The sequence below is a fragment of the Staurois parvus genome, unplaced genomic scaffold, assembly GCF_062004578.1.
Source record: "Staurois parvus isolate SC_StPar_1 unplaced genomic scaffold, SC_StPar_1.0 ptg001688l, whole genome shotgun sequence".
In the NCBI taxonomy this organism is placed as follows: Eukaryota; Metazoa; Chordata; class Amphibia; order Anura; family Ranidae; genus Staurois; species Staurois parvus.
In genome coordinates, this window is record NW_028319484.1 from 369,441 (window position 1) to 383,086 (window position 13,646).

At 49.0% G+C, this 13,646-nt stretch overlaps 1 long non-coding RNA gene across 1 annotated transcript; it reads right to left on the reverse strand.

Annotated features, from left to right (window-relative positions):
- Positions 1 to 1,944: 1,944 nt before the first annotated feature.
- LOC149434751 (uncharacterized) lies at positions 1,945 to 13,112 on the reverse strand. Its single transcript, XR_016308629.1, has 2 exons — positions 12,354 to 13,112; positions 1,945 to 2,531 (listed from the first exon to the last, which is right to left on the reverse strand). It is a non-coding gene; the product is annotated as an uncharacterized LOC149434751 (long non-coding RNA).
- Between the last annotated feature and the right edge of the window lie 534 nt (positions 13,113 to 13,646).

A 13,646-nucleotide genomic window follows, 5' to 3' on the forward strand; every position in this document is an offset into this window, starting at 1 on the left:
TTTTCAGCTTTCAGCGCTGTTGCACTTTGAATGACAATTGCGCGGTCATGCAGCATTGTACCCATATGAAATGGTTATCTTTTTCTCACAAATAGAGCTTTCTTTTGGTGGTATTTAAGCACTGCTGGGCACTTTACTGTTTGCAATATAAAAAAAGAAAGTGCAAACAATAAAAAAAAAAAAATTGCTTTGTTTCTATTATACAATTTTTTAAAAAAGGTAAATTTTCTCCTTCAATGATGTACGTTGATGAGGCAGCACTGATCGGCGGCACTGATAGACAGCACTGATAGGCAGCACTGCTGGGCACTGATAGACAGCAGTGATGGGCACTGATAGGCAGCAGTGATGGGCACTGATAGGCAGCAGTGATGGGCACTGATAAGCAGCACTCAATGGCACTGATAGGCAGCACTAATGAGGTAACACAGATAGGCAGCACTGATAATGGGTACTGATAGACAGCACTGATAGGTGGCACTGACTGGCATCACTGCTGGGCGCTGACTGGTGCAACTGCTGGGCTGCACTGATGGGCACAGGTGGGTGGCACTGGTGGGCACAGGTGGGTGGCACTGGTGGGCACAGGTGGGTAGCACTGGTGGGCACAGGTGGGTGTACAGATTGGTGCAGTGCTAGGCACAGGTGGGCGTAACTGGTGGGTGTCACTGCTGGGCACCGATCATCAAGGCACTGATCATCACTGGCCTAATGATCGGTGCCGATCCCCGCTCTGACAACTGCCGGTTCTCGTCAGTACTTTCCTGGTGCTCTGACAGCGTGAGGAAAGAGAACCTGCAATGGCATTTCCCGGTGATCAGTGTGCTGAAATCCAGGCATAATTGGCCTTTTAACACATTACGTGATCAGCCGTGTACGTAGAACACAGCGATCACGGAGATCGCCGGGTGTGCGGACCAGGGGGCGCCCAGGAGAGCGCGTTCTGGGAGGACATCATATGATGTCCACACAGAACTGGCCGGACGCAGTGTAGCCGTCATTCGGATATCTGCTGTTGGCAATTAGTTAATCAACAAAAAAAAAAGAAAAAAAAAAAGATTCTAATTTCCATACAGATATCATTTGGGCATTTTAGAGCCTCGAGAAAAAGAAGACGAGAGTTCCTCATGACTGAAGAATGATCAGATATATTGTATAGAACATAGTTTATAGACTGTATTGTTCCCCCCAACCAATTAATAACACATAGAAAAGACATGTCGGATGATCCATTATTGCCTACATTCATCTAAAGAAATAGGATTTTATTGGAGTAGAAAGTATTTTTTAATTTTACATATTTCCAGTCTTTTCAAAATCTATATGAAAGTTTAATTTTCTTTTGAAACTAAGAAAAAAAATGATACTTAACTTCCTATGGAGACACCCAAGCAGGTGCCTTGGCAAGATGATGGTCCATGTGTCCATTCACACACAGGCCACGGCTTGGCCACGCCTCCTCTTACTTCATTACATGACTGCCTGTGATTTACAGCAGTGGGAGCCAATGACAAGGCAGAGAAAAGGGACAGCCAAGGCTGTTGTGGCCATTCATTGATATCAATGGGGATCAAGTAAATATTGTGGGGGGGATGGGTGTACTGCAGCATACATGTTTTTGTAATGCATGCATACAATGCATGAAGCTGAAAGAACGTAAGCCTTTAAAATCAATTTATCATGGAAAATAAACAGTGGTGATGCAAAATAATACAAAGTAAATAAATAATAAAAATAATATTTATATATATATTGGTAATCAAATTCAATGTTATTACAATATTACATGACTCTGCAACGGCCAGTTAAAGTAGCACTGTAATGAATAGCTAGAAAGGCTGTCGTCATGGAGGTAAAACCTTGCAGACAACAAGTGGATAAGCACAACATAAATCTAAATATCAGCCATAACAATGTTGATACATACAAAACATGACTAGATAGTAGGATACAATAGGCCATGGCCCTTTTATTGGTGAAACAAAAAACATTTGATTTCAAAAAATGTTAGAAAATATATTTTAAATCATATAAAAGATAAAAAAAAACACATTAAACAATAAATGAATGCTTGAATACTGCTATAACAACAATAGTCCATTCATTTATTTTTTCTCACTGTTGACCAGGGGTGGACTAACCACTCATGGGGCCCCTGTGTCCTTGCCCACACAAAAAAGCCTATGAAAAGGTACCAGGGGCATCTCATGGGGCCCCCTACTGTCCCCTGGCCCTGGGGCAGTGCCCGAGTTTAAAAATGGTCAGTCTATTCCTGCTATTGACCAGAGGAAGTAGGCTACACTATTGCAAGGTGAGACATTGATGCCTGAAAACAGATGAAGGAGATGAATTATCCAGAAGTCACAGGAGCAGAATTCTGGAAAGGTGATCTGGATACACCATTATCAGCCAAGTTCTCTATCCACACGGATAAGTACACGTCCCGTCACAGGTTGATGTGACCATTGAAGATCTGCAAGGGCACACCCAATAGCAACAACAATGCCGTATACAGCGAACAAAGCCTGGACCTAAAACAGAGAACAAAGAGAAGAGTTAGAAACCAACAAATAGAACAATGATATTTCACAGGATAACAGACATACATGAACAATGTAACATACAACAGCATGAAGACTAAACACACCGGCCATGACACCCAAGAATTACAGAGCAACACCGCAAGCAGCCTGACACCCCCCCATATCTACCTACAGAAGTCCAAGGATGATCCCAATCCAACAGAACAGAAACAACAGACTGACAACCTGACACACGTCACCTCAACCTGATTACAGGACAAAATGAAACATTTCCTGCACCCCAAACAAAAACACAGACTCCTAGCAAACACAAGCAACACTCCACAACTGATCATAAAACATGGGCACAAGCAACTGACAACACAGACTGACCGACATCCAGACTACAACTCAACCACACTGTCCTCCCCATGTCATTGTAATTGTCCTCCCCATGTCACTGACCCCCCAATGTCACTGTCCTCCCCATGTCATTGTAATTGTCCTCCCCATGTCACTGACCCCCCAATGTCACTGTCCTCCCCATCTCATTGTAATTGTCTCCCCCATGTCACTGACCCCCCAATGTCACTGTCCTCCCCATGTCATTGTAATTGTCCTCCCCATGTCACTGACCCCCCAATGTCACTGTCCTCCCCATGTCAGGACCCCCCAATGTCACTGTCCTCCCCATGTCATTGTAATTGTCCTCCCCATGTCACTGACCCCCCAATGTCACTGTCCTCCCCATGTCATTGTAATTGTCCTCCCCCGTGTCACTGACCCCCCAATGTCACTGTCCTCCCCATGTCATTGTAATTGTCCTCCCCATGTCAGGACCCCCCAATGTCACTGTCCTCCCCATGTCATTGTAATTGTCCTCCCCATGTCACTGACCCCCCAATGTCACTGTCCTCCCCATGTCATTGTAATTGTCCTCCCCATGTCATTGTAATTGTCCTCCCCATGTCACTGACCCCCCAATGTCACTGTCCTCCCCATGTCATTGTAATTGTCCTCCCCATGTCACTGACCCCCCAATGTCACTGTCCTCCCCATGTCATTGTAATTGTCCTCCCCATGTCACTGACCCCCCAATGTCACTGTCCTCCCCATGTCACTGACCCCCCAATGTCACTGTCCTCCCCATGTCATTGTAATTGTCCTCCCCATGTCACTGACCCCCCAATGTCACTGTCCTCCCCATGTCATTGTAATTGTCCTCCCCATGTCACTGACCCCCCAATGTCACTGTCCTCCCCATGTCACTGACCCCCCAATGTCACTGTCCTCCCCATGTCACTGACCCCCCAATGTCACTGTCCTCCCTATGTCATTGTAATTGTCCTCCCCATGTCACTGACCCCCCAATGTCACTGTCCTCCCCATGTCACTGACCCCCCAATGTCACTGTCCTCCCCATGTCATTGTAATTGTCCTCCCCATGTCACTGTCCTCCCCATGTCACTGACCCCCCAATGTCACTGTCCTCCCTATGTCATTGTAATTGTCCTCCCCATGTCACTGACCCCCCAATGTCACTGTCCTCCCTATGTCACTGACCCCCCAATGTCACTGTCCTCCCCATGTCACTGTCCTCCCCATGTCAGGACCCACCATGTCACTGTCCGCCCATATGTCACTTTCCTCACCATATCAGGACCTACCATGTCACTGCCCCCTCACATGTCACTGTCCTCCCCATGTCACTGCCCCCTCACATGTCACTGTCCTCCCCATGTCACTGCCCCCTCACATGTCACTGTCCTCCCCATGTCACTGCCCCCTCACATGTCACTGTCCTCCCCATGTCAGGCAACACCATATGTCACTGTCCTCCCCATGTCAGGCAACACCATATGTCACTGTCCTCCCCATGTCAAGCCCCACCATGTCACTGCCCCCACATGTCAATGTGCCTCATATTTAATGCCCCCCCATATCACTGCCAACCCCCATATCATTGCCCCACTCAAATTTGAACTCTCCCCCTACCATGTCACTGTACCCAGGGGCAAATTTGTTGCGAGGCAAACAAGGCGTTTACCTAGGGTGGAACTTTTTAGGGGGTTGGCGCGGTGCCAATGGAAAGGACACTGTGTACCGGAGCGGGAAGGGGTCTGCTGTGTCTTACCTGGTTCCGTGTCCCAGTCCCACGATGATGCAGTCCAGGAATCGCTGCTCCTTCATTCACTCTGCCCGCTCCCTCACTCCATGTTTGCGCTGCTGCTCGCCTCCGCCTCCTCACCGGTGATTGGGCAACAGAACTGTAGCTCAGGAAAGGCACACAGGCGGCCAATCACATGCAAGGAGCCAGAGCCGAACGGACCCACAACATCGAGTGAGGGAGCAGCCAGAGTGAATGAAAGAGGACAGCTGACCGCCCGGTAAGTGTGCCGTGCAGATGGTGCTGCTGCAACCAGGTATGCTGCCTGCAGCAGCACCTACCCTGGCGCAGGGGTCAGCATGTTAAGTGTCTTTGGTGTAAGTGGGAGGAATAGTGCCCCATCATTGGTGTCACTGATACTAATGATGGGGCACTATTCATCCCACTAACACCAATGATGGGGCACTATTCCTCCCCCAACTGATACCAATAATGTGGCACGTGAAGATCTGCCCCCCTTGTCCATAACCACAGCTAGATCAGTCCCCCATGAAGATCTGCCCCCCTTGTCATTCCCCCCAGCAAAATCAGTCCGCCGTGAAGATCTGCCCCCCTTGTCATTACCCCCCCAAGATCAGTCCCCCGTGAAGATCTGCCCCCCTTGTCATTCCCCCCAGCAAAATCAGTCCACCGTGAATATCTGTCCCCCTTGTCATTACCCCCCCAAGATCAGTACCCCGTGAAGATCTGCCCCCCTTGTCATTATTCCCCAGCAAGATCAGTCCCCCGTGAAGATCTGCCCCCCTTGTCATTCCCCCCCACCAAGATCAGTCCCCCTTGAAGATCTGCCCCCCTTTGTCATTCCCCCCCAAGATCAGTACCCTGTGAAGATCTGCCCCCCTTGTCATTTCCCCCCCAAGATCTGTCCCCTGTGAAGATGTGCCCCCCTTGTCATTCCCCCTCAGCAAGATCAGTCCCCCGTGAAGATCTGCCCCCTTGTCATTCCCCCCCTGCAAGATCAATCCGCCGTGAAGATCTGCCCCCTTGTCATTATTCCCCAGCAAAATCAGCCCCCCGTGAAGATCTGCCCCCCTTGTCATTATTCCCCAGCAAAATCAGTCCCCCGTGAAGATCTGCCCCCCTTGTCATACCCCCCCAGCAAGATCAGTCCGCCGTGAAGATGTGCCCCCCTTGTCATTACCCCCCAGCAAAATCAGTCCCCCGTGAAGATGTGCCCCCCTTGTCATTCCCCCCCAGCAAGATCAATTCGCCGTTAAGATGTGCCCCCCTTGTCATTCCCCAGCAAGATCAGTCCCCCATGAAGATCTTCCCCCCTTGTCATTCCCCCCAGCAAGATCAGTCCCCCGTGAAGATGTGCCCCCCTTGTCATTATTCACCAGCAAAATCAGTCCCCCGTGAAGATGTGCCCCCCCCTGTCATTCCCCCGCAGCAAGATCAGTCCCCCTTGAAGATCTGCCCCCCTTGTCATTCCCCCCCAGCAAGATCAGTCCCCCTTGAAGATCTGCCCCCCCTTGTCATTCCCCCCCAGAAAGATCAGTCCCCCCGTGAAGATCTGCCCCCCTTGTCATTATTCCACAGCTAGATCAGTCCCCCATGAAGATCTGCACCCCTTGTCATTACCCCCCCTCACCCCAGGATCAGTACCCCGTGAAGATCTGCCCCCCATTGAGGCAAACATTCCCCCCTAGCAATAAGCTCAGTCTCCCTTGCTGCAAATCCCCACCCCCATGTGACTGGCACCCACGTGTAACTGCACCACCAAAACATGTTATGGCCCCCCAATATCACTGATCCCCCCACATGTGACTGTACTTGCCATGTCAACCCCCAAGCAGCTTGGCGACATCAGGATCATCAGCAGCAGTGATCCGAGGGATGTGACTCCTGTAATATCAGGATCGTCAACAGCAGTGATCTGAGGGATGTGACTCCTGTAATATCGGGATCGTCAGCAGCAGTGATCCGAGGGATGTGACTCCTGTAATATCGGGATCGTCAGCAGCAGTGATCCGAGGGATGCGACTCCTGTAATATCGGGATCGTCAGCAGCAGTGATCCGAGGGATGCGACTCCTGTAATATCAGGATCGTCAGCAGCAGTGATCCGAGGGATGCGACTCCTGTAATATCGGGATCGTCAGCAGCAGTGATCCGAGGGATGCGACTCCTGTAATATCGGGATCGTCAGCAGCAGTGATCCGAGGGATGCGACTCCTGTAACATCGGGATCGTCAGCAGCAGTGATCCGAGGGATGCGACTCCTGTAATATCGGGATCGTCAGCAGCAGTGATCCGAGGGATGCGACTCCTGTAATATCGGAATCGTCAGCAGCAGTGATCCGAGGGATGCGACTCCTGTAATATCGGGATCGTCAGCAGCAGTGATCCGAGGGATGCGACTCCTGTAATATCGGGATCGTCAGCAGCAGTGATCCGAGGGATGTGACTCCTGTAATATCGGGATCGTCAGCAGCAGTGATCCGAGGGATACGACTCCTGTAATATCGGGATCGTCAGCAGCAGTGATCCGAGGGATGCGACTCCTGTAATATCGGGATCGTCAGCAGCAGTGATCCGAGGGATACGACTCCTGTAATATCGGGATCGTCAGCAGCAGCGATCCGAGGGATACGACTCCTGTAATATCGGGATCGTCAGCAGCAGCGATCCGAGGGATGTGACTCCTGTAATATCGGGATCGTCAGCAGCAGTGATCCGAGGGATGCGACTCCTGTAATATCGGGATCGTCAGCAGCAGTGATCCGAGGGATGCGACTCCTGTAATATCGGGATCCTCAGCAGCAGTGATCCGAGGGATGTGACTCCTGTAATATCGGGATCGTCAGCAGCAGTGATCCGAGGGATGTGACTCCTGTAATTGCAATCCAGCATGAAAGGAGTTAACACTTTCTCAGAGCGAGATCGCTGATCGTCTGCTTATGCCTGAAAGTGGCACATGTGCAGATACATCAAGGGGGGCAGATCCTCACGGGAGACACATTTTCATGCAACCGGCACATTTTGTCCCCTGATATTAGACATTAGCCGGGTGATTGTATACACACAGCGGGCAGATCTCAATCAATGTCACCCACTAGTTTATACTGTCACGGGGTTGGCCAGCCAATCATGTGGCTCCTATTCTGTCCTTCCAATGACCATTCCTAGTACATAGGACTCATCTTCCATACTACATTCATGATACAACAAGATGGAAACTGTTATAGAGTCATTGTACAAATCCTGTGACCCGACTTGTATCCGGGAATATTGCATGGCCTTCTACTTCCTGCTTCCTGTTCTATGCTGACCTGGATGCAGTTCTGTTGTACAACATGATTCCTCACACCAGCAGCTTGTGTTGTCTTCATTCCTGTACAGGAAACATGGTGTCAGAAGTGACTGGAATCAGGACTGAGCCTCTTGTTTGGAGTGCAGCAGCTTTGGGAAACCCAGGTTTGTGAACTACAGCCTGAGACTGAGGATTGTCTGAGATTTGATAGCTCAGAGGCTTCCTGACAATATGGCTGCCATGAATGGCATACCTCCCCCAGAGGGGATGACAATGAGTGGGGATTGGAGCAGCAATTGGGAATCTTTCAGAGCTGAATGTGAAGATTATTGTCTGGCTACAGGCTGGAATGAGAAATGTGCAGGAGTGCCGGCAGCAACTCTGAGAAGAGTCATGGGCAGTGAATGCAGGCATGTGTATAAACACAATGTGACCCTCACAGCAGATCAGCAACACAATGTTACAGCCATTGTAAATGTACTGGAAGATGATCTCATACCTGCTACAAATGTCATTTATGAAAGGGATGTGTTTGGATGCTGCAAACAAGAAGAGGGACAATCTTTGGATCACTTTGTTACACACTGGAGAGAAAAGGCAGCAACTTGTGAATATGGCACTCAGAGACCAATTGATAAGGGACACAATTGTTGTTGGTATAGCTAGCGAGAGAGCACACGCAGGCGCCTCCTAAGAGAACATGACTTCACTCTACACACAGCCATTGAGACGTGCCGTACAGCAGAGCTCACTGACAGACGTCTGAAAGTTATGGAACAGGACAGACAGCAGACCGACAGCATAAACATTGCAATGCAGCATGGCAACAGGAACAAACTGCAGCAACGCCCCCTGATGAGCACAAATACTGCCAACCCTACAGCTTGCAAATACTGTGGGACTGTGCATGAAAGAATTAAAGAGCCGTGTCCAGCTTATGGGGAGTCTTGGAAGTCTTGTGGAAGAACAAACCATTTTACTAACGTTTGTTTGTCAAGTAAACGACGGCCATCAATAGGCAAATGACACAACGTGGAGAACACATCCGCATATGAGGAAGAGACACACACCACTGAAGTTATAGACAGCAGTGATGGGCCTACCTCCCCCACACAGATCACCTACCTCCCCCCACACAGATCACCTACCTCCCCCCACACAGATCACCTACCTCCTCCCACACAGATCACCTACCTCCCCCACACAGATCACCTACCTCCCCCCACAGATCACCTACCTCCCCCCACACAGATCACCTACCTCCCCCCACACAGATCACCTACCTCCCCCACACAGATCACCTACCTCCCCCCAGAGATAACCTACCTCCCCCCACACAGATCACCTACCTCCCCCCACACAGATCACCTACCTCCCCCCACACAGATCACCTACCTCCCCACACAGATCACCTACCTCCCCACACATATCACCGACCTCCACCACACAGATCACCTACCTCCCCACACCGATCACCTACCTCCCCCCACACCGATCACCTACCTCCCCACACCGATCACCTACCTCCCCCCACACAGATCACCTACCTCCCCCCACACAGATCACCTACCTCCCCCCACACACACACCACTGAAGTTATATACAGCAGTGAATTGATGGGCGCTGTGCAATCCAGAGGAAAGAAATGGTTTGTCACTTTACATGTAAATAATAATCCCCAATCCTGTCTCCTCCATTCAGGAACAACGTGGGATGTAATGTGCTTAAGAGACAAAATGGTGTCAGCACCAGAAGCACGTCTACTGCCAAGTGACACCAGATTAAAGTTATACTCCGGTGCGATGATGAAATCTCTAGGGCTCTTCAAGACAGAATGTGCCATACGTGGACTAACACACAGGCTGGAGTGTGAAATTGTGGAAGCAGCCAAAAGCCACTGTTGTCTGGCTCATCCTGTGAGCGTCTAGGGCTGATACGTTTCTCCGTCCCTGCAGAGCTTAATGTGATGGACAATCTATCCAAGGGGCCCTTGACAAAACAACTGCTGATAAAGGAATTTAGTGATGTGTTTACTGGGCCAGTAGAATCTGTACCAGGGGAAGTTCATTTCCACCTCGATGTGAGTGTCCCTCCAGTCCAATGTGCACCACGCAATGTGCCGGTGACATTAAAACAGGCAGTTAAGGCACAGCTTGACCAGTATGAGGCCAATGGACACTTGGCACCAGTGACTGACCCAACTGACTGGATAAGTAACATGGTGATTGCAAGGAAGCCAAATAAGCTACAAATATGCATAGATCCCAAATTCTTAAATTTGGCACTGAGACGATCTCACTACATCATGCCAACTCTCGAGGATGTTTTGTACAAGCTGCCTAAGGCACGTCTGTTCACACTTGTTGATGCCCGGGATGCATTTTTACAGTGTAAGTTGGATGATGCAAGTAGTTACATGACAACCTTCTGGACTCCGTGGGGCAGGAAAAGATGGCTCAAACTGCCTTTTGGAGTATCAGTTGCACCAGACGTGTATCAACGTAAACAACATGAACTATTGGCTGGACTCGGTGGAATTGAACCAATAGCTGATGACATCCTTCTGGTTGGCTCTGGGGACACAGATGAGGAAGCAGAGCAAGATCATGATGGCAAACTTCTGGAACTGATGAATCGTTGTAGGCAGGTAAAATTGAGACTTGGCATGAAAAAGCTGCAATTCAAGGTCAAAGAAGTCCGCTTTCATGGACACATTCTAACCTGGGAGGGTTTGAAGGCTGACCCAGAAAAAATCCGAGCCATACTGGATATGCCGCAGCCAGCAAATGTGAAATCCCAGCAGCGCTTCATTGGATGTGTTACCTACCTAGCAAAATTCCTACCACACCTCTCAGAGGTCTGTGAGCCATTGAGAAGGCTTCTGGAAAAGGACGCTGTTTGGCATTGGCTTCCTAAGCATGATAATGCAGTGCAGGACATCAAACGCTTGGTCACGGACACACCTGTCCTGAAGTACTATGACGTTACAAAACCTGTAACTATTCAAAGTGATGCAAGCAAAACTGGACTTGGGTGTTGTCTATTGCAAGCTGGCCAGCCTATCGCTTTTGCTTCAAGGGCACTGACTCTTACGGAACAAAACTACGCACAAATAGAAGAGGAATGTCTGAGTATAGTGTTTGCCTGCCAGCGCTTTCATCACTACCTCTATGGGCGCGACGAGATCACGGCAGAAACTGACCATAAACCTCTGATTTCTATTTTCAAGAAACCACTTTTGTGTGCACCCAAACGTCTACAGAGCATGTTGTCACGTTACAAAACTATTGCCTAAATGTTGTCTGTAAACCTGGTCCTGAAATGTACATTAGTGACACTCTTAGCAGAGCTACAGCAGCAGGTGGTACACCTGAGTATGCACAACACACAGTTTGCAATGTTCAGCGGGACCTGGAGGTCCTGTCACAGATTAATCATTCAGACTATTTATACGTCACGGACCAACGATTGCTTCAGATAAAACAGCACACTGAAACCGATGAGAGTTTGCAGGCTCTTAAATATGTTGTTCTGAACGGTTGGCCTGATTCCAAGTTGGAAGCCCCATTACTTGTGAGAGAATATTGGACTTTCAGAGATGAAATCGCCATCCAAGATGGTATACTGTACAAGGGGCCAAGGGTCATCATTCCTAAATCTTTAAGATGGGAGATGCTGACTCATATTCATGCCAGTCACATTGGTGGAGAAGCATGCTATAGGCAAGCACATGATACCCTATACTGGCCCAACATGCAGAACGAGATTAGAGACTTTGTTAGCTGTTGCTCGGCATGCAATGAATATGCGCAGGCACAACAGAAAGGACCTATGATGTCACATGTGCTGCCCACCCGGCCTTGGCAAATTGTAAGCATGGACTTACTGAATTATGCTGGGCAGGACTTTCTACTAATTGTTGATCACTATTCTGACTTTTGGGAGATTGAGCTACTTCCTGACCTGTCTGCTGATACTACCATCAAGCGTTGTAAAGCACAGTTTGCATGGCCAGCCGGATAGAGTCATCTCGGATAATGGACCTCAATATGCATGTGAGCAATTCAGACGGTTGTCTACAGATTGGGGATTTGATCATGTTACCTCATCCCCGAGGCACCCGCAAGCCAATGGCAAAGCAGAATCGGCTGTCAAGATAGTGAAGAATCTTTGTAAGAAGGCCAAGTTTGATGGTACTGATCCGTGGAAGGCCATTCTACATTGGAGGAACACCCCATCTGAAGGCATGGACAGTAGTCCTGCACAGCGCTTGATGTCTAGGAGACTGAAGACTTCCTTGCCTGTGGCCAACAAATTACTTGATCCTTGTGTGGTTACAGGTGTCCCAGCAAAACTGCAGAGGAGGAAACAGATTGCCAAACTGTCATATGATGTGTCTGCTAAAGACTTACCTGAACTAAGCATTGGAGAGCCAATCCGTATGAAGCCGCTTCCAGGTGACAGGACCGGTCGCTGGAGACTGGGTTCCTGTGTTCAGAGGGTTGCTCCTCGATCATATCTTGTGGATGTAGAAGGCAGTCTTTACCGCCGCAATCGAGTGGACCTGCGAAGGGCAGAACGATTCACCGCACAAGCCTATGAGCATCCTGCATGTGATCCTCCTGAGGTGCTCAATGCCCCGAGTCCTACTGGACCATATACTCAAAGCAGAGAGAACTCCGCTGTCATATCGGGATACAATGAGGATGACATAATGCAGCCACATATCCCGACAAGATCTTCTCTGCCAAACACACCAGCCAGGAAAGAGGGTCGCTCCTTATCAACACCTTCTGGAGCTGAACGGGTTTCCCCAGGAAAATCCCTGTGGCCTTGCGTAGTGGTCGAGTTTCCAGACCACCAGATGGACTCAATCTGTAGTGTATCTACCAGTCACACAGCATGCCATGTTCAAGACTGTTCAGGATCTGTTTTAGTTTCATTGTTTACAAGGTTTGAATGGAATGTAAAAAAGGGAGACGTTATAGAGTCATTGTACAAATCCTGTGACCCGACTTGTATCCGGGAATATTGCATGGCCTTCTACTTCCTGCTTCCTGTTCTATGCTGACCTGGATGTAGTTCTGTTGTACAACATGATTCCTCACACCAGCAGCTTGTGTTGTCTTCATTCCTGTACATGAAACAGGTACTGTCCGTGTATTAGGGGGACCAATGACACCTTGGCTAGTATTGTAGATGAATCTGGGGGCGTCGGGGGCAATCTTCTTATGTTTATGGCCCTTTAGGGCAGATGTGATTTCTATGTATTTTATGGGAGATTTTCTCTGTATATTGGGAGTTTCCATCTTGTTGTATCATGAATGTAGTATAGAAGATGAGTCCTATGTACTAGGAATGGTCATTGGAAGGACAGAATAGGAGCCACATGATTGGCTGGCCAACCCCGTGACAGTATAGACTAGTGGGTGACATTGATTGAGATCTGCCCGCTGTGTGTATACAATCACCCGGCTAATGTCTAATATCAGGGGACAAAATGTGCCAGCATTCATATCAGACTAAGGGAAAATGGCCGCCGGAGGAGGGACAGGCGGGCTACAACAAAATGGAGGATGAAGATCTAATCCACTGCAATGTGATGTGTATAATTGCGAGATCATTGATTTCAGACTAAGGGAAAATGGCCGCCCGAGGAGGGACAGGCGGGCTACAACAAAATGAAGGGAGATCTAATCCACTGC